Here is a 4351-nt window from a genome sequence, read left to right on the forward strand (position 1 = left end):
AAAACTAGTTAATTACAGACCGATCTCGAATCTCCCTTTTCTGTCCAAGATACTAGAAAAGATAGTATCCTCACAATTATATTCCTTCTTAGAGAAAAATGGTATCTGTGAGGATTTCCAGTCAGGATTTAGACCGTATCATAGTCCTGAGACTGCTCTCATTAGAGTTACAAATGACCTGCTCTTAACACCTGATCGTGGTTGTATCTCTCTTATAGTGCTATTGGATCTTAGTGCTGCTTTCGACACTATTGACCACAACATTCTTTTGAATAGACTAGAAAACTTTGTTGGCATTAATGGAAGTGCATTAGCATGGGTCAAATCGTACTTATCTGACCGCCATCAATTCGTAGCAGTGAATGAAGAGGTATCATATCGATCACAAGTGCAGTATGGAGTACCTCAAGGCTCTAAAAACTGGATGATGAGTAATTTCTTACTGCTAAATTCTGAAAAAACAGAGGTGTTAATTATAGGACCTAAAATCTCCAGCCGTAATAACCTAGAACACTGTCTAACACATTGTCTCTAACATTGTTCGGGAAGCAGACACACTGTCAGTTTAAATCTAGATTAAAGACCCATCTCTTTAACCTGGCTTAAACATAACACACTAACACATTTCTAATGTTAATTTTTAGGCTGCATTAATTAAGACAACCAGAACCAGGAACACTTCCCATAACACCTGATATACTTGCTACATCGTTAGAAGAATGGCATCTACGCTAATATTAGTCTGTTTCTCTCTTATTCCAAGGTCACCGTAGCCACCAGATCCAGTCTGTATCCAGATAAGATGGTCACTGCAGTCACCCGGATCCAGTCCGTATCCAGCCCAGATGGTGGATCAGCACCTAGAGAGCACTTCTACAGCCCTGAATGTCAGCGGAGATCAGGACAACTAGATGAGCCCCAGAGACAGATCCCCAGTGAGGACCTTGTCTCCTAGACGGCCACTGGGACAAGACCACAGGAACCAGATGAGTCCTCTGCTCAATGTGACTTTGCTGCAGCCTGGAATTGAACTGTTGGTTTCGTCTGGCCAGAGGAGAACTGGCCCCCCGACTGAGCCTGGTTTCTCCCAAGGTTTTTTCTCCATTCTGTCACCGATGGAGTTTTGGTTCCTTGCCGCTGTCGCCTCTGGCTTGCTTAGTTGGGGACACTTAATTTCCAGCGATATCGTCGACTTGATTGCACAGACACTATTTAAACTTAACTGAGCTGAATGATGACATCGCTGAATTCAATGTTGAACTGCCTTTAACTGAAAATTGAGTGTTTACGATTATCATTTTGCATTATTGACACAATATTTTCCTAATTAATGCTGTTCAGTTGCTTTGACACAATTTGTATTGTTAAAAGCGCAATATAAATAAAGGTGACTATTGTATGCTATTTTTCAGTGCCATTTTATTTCCTTTCCATTCGTCAACTGGCAATCACTTACTGTAAGTCAAATGCAGTCTAACTAAGGCAACTATTAACTAAGGCAGACATGCCAGTGAAATGTACATTTCAAGAGCTTTGGCTACAAAATTACCACTTCGAAGACTGGATGTTAAAAGTAGACGACAGAAAGCAAAAACTAAATGTGAAGAAATAAAAAAGACTGAACGAAGAACGTGATGACAAAGTTGAAAATCAACAAACACTTAAGACTGCACCAGACAGCCAGCTCTTTAACCTCCTGTCTATAAGCAGACACGTCACCGTCCCGAATGAGGCCGATAAGTGTGGTGTCATCTGCAAACTTCAGGAGCTTGACAGAGGGGTCTTTAGATGTACAGTCATTGAGGTTGTCCCTCTCTGGGCCAGACCTGGGGACTGGAGCCCTCCCTGGGCTTAACTCGGGAATGGGATCTTTCTCTGGGCTTGACTTGGGGACTGGAGCCCTCTTTGGGCTTAACTCGGGAATGGGATTTTTCTCTGGGCCAGACCTGAGGACTGGAGCCCTCCCTGGGCTTAACTCAAGGAACGGGATCTTTCTCTGGGCTTGACTTGGGGACTGGAGCCCTCTTTGGGCTGGACGTGGGAACTGGAGCCCTTTCTGGAGCAGACTCAGGGGCTGGAGCCGACACAAAGATCTATAATGGGACACAAACCTCCATCTTATTTCGAAACTATGACATGCTGGCTGTAGAACCCAGTATTTCTCTCTGGGGGAGGAAAACGTTCTATAGCCTCCTTCACCAAAAGAGACTAGACCTCCTGTTCCATAACCTGAGCCTGCTCTTGGCCTAAATGGCCTCAATTACCTACTGAGATACAATGGGAAGCGCTTGCCAGGCTGCTTGATAATCTATTAGTTGAATTAGCCTCTTGAGACTGATCTCGTAGACTCTTGGAGTAATGAATTTGGTGCTCTGAAGCGAATTCAAGGCAGGGCTTGACCAAATTGATATCTCTACAGGCCTCCCTAAGAGTGGAGACCTGCACTCTCGCGGGACCCAACGCAAGGGTGTGGTGCGGGAAGAGACTTGTGTGTGTGCGGGATGCGGGAGAATAAAATTATTCACGGGACACCCGTAAAATAGAAATTATCTAAATATAAAGGGCCCTATTTTGACGATCTAAGTGCATGGTCTGAAGCGCAAGGCGCAGGTGCACTTAGGGTGTGTCCGAATCCACTTTTACTAGTTTAATGACGGGAAAAACGGTCGATGCATGGTCTAAAAGGGTTGTCCCTATTCTCTTAAGAGCCAGTTGCGAAGCGCCATGGCGAATTTGCTATTTACACAGTGGAATTTGCAAGTGCACAGACAGAACGCATCTCCAGAGAGGAAACGGAGCTGCTCGTGCGTGAGCAAATAGGTAGCCTAATTCTGATACATGAAATGACTATCCATTATGACATGTAGGCATTTTTATATTTATGTAGCCTAAACAATAATAATCTTTTACATTATAATCCTTTAATTTGTAATATTTGGCATGTTTGTGTGCTGCTGTGCATCCCTGTTTGTGTATAATAAGCAGAGTGTACGTGCGTTGTGGACCCGCCTATAAGTGCATATTACTAACGTGCTTTTTAAATAACAAAAAAATACTTTACTTTATACATGGTTTTAGTTGGTCAATGGCGCAGTCTATTTCACTTGCCTCAGAATAACAACGCGCCAACAATGCGCCTGAACACACCTTGTTTTCGGACCAGCACGCCCATGGGCGCACAAATGGGTGCAAATGCATTTGCTATTTAAACAACGTGGCGCAGGATGTGAAAATGACAATTGCGTCGGTCTGAAACTAGCAAAAAAAAACACTTGCGTTGTGCCTGGCGCCGCATTGCACCGGGTGTATGATAGGGCCCAAAATGTCTAAAACATATAAATTGTTATTTAACTGTTGCACAAAAGCAAAAAGAACAACTAATATTAACATTAAAATGATTAACATGCGCAAGCTAGGCATAGTTTCTATTTATAACACATGTTTAAAGGGTTGCGCAATGTAGCCAATCACAGACTCAGCTGTTGATTTCTGGAACGCAATGGCCAATCAGAGGTGATTAAGTTAGAATCCACTCACCGCAGTGCTGAAATTGCGTGCTCACGAATCGTCTCATTTTAACACACAAAGTGTAGACATTGTGAAAGAGTCATTGTTCATATGTTCATTGTGTTATAACAGAGCTTTATGAGATCGCAATGAACTGAGATGTCAGCTTTTAGTGATAATAAAGGACGCAGCAGCCCATGCTTGCTTTTCTGTTTTTTTTTTTATTTAGCACAGTGGCTAGATTAACAAATAACCAGACACCACCCGATCTAAATATTCCCTCACAGTTTAATAGTAATGACTTTATGAATTTCTTCACTGATAAAATAGATAACATCAGACATACAATAACAAATGTAGATTCTACAGTGTATAATACTTCAGCTTCATTCATCGCACCAAAAGATAAACTGCAGTGCTTTACAACTACAGGACAGGAAGAGCTAAATAAACTTATAACTGCATCTAAACCAACAACATGCCTGTTAGATCCTGTACCCACTAAATTACTAAAAGAGTTGTTACCTGTAGCAGAAGAACCACTTCTCAATATTATTAACTCATCATTGTCTTTAGGTCACATCCCAAAACCATTTCAAATCTTCCTTTTATGTTTAAAATTTTAGAAAAAGTTGTGTCTGCTCAATTGTGCTCCTTCCTGCAAAAAAATGATCTCTATGAAGAATTTCAGTCAGGTTTCAGGCCCCACCATAGCACAGAAACTGCACTTGTTAAAATTACAAATGACATGCTTCTTGCGTCAGACCAAGGCTGTATCTCATTGCTAGTTTTACTTGATCTTAGTGCTGCGTTTGATACTATAGATCATGACATACTCATAGAT

This window comes from Sinocyclocheilus anshuiensis, unplaced genomic scaffold (genome assembly GCF_001515605.1).
Source record: "Sinocyclocheilus anshuiensis isolate Anshui unplaced genomic scaffold, SAMN03320099.WGS_v1.1 scaffold1881, whole genome shotgun sequence".
NCBI lineage: Eukaryota > Metazoa > Chordata > Actinopteri > Cypriniformes > Cyprinidae > Sinocyclocheilus > Sinocyclocheilus anshuiensis.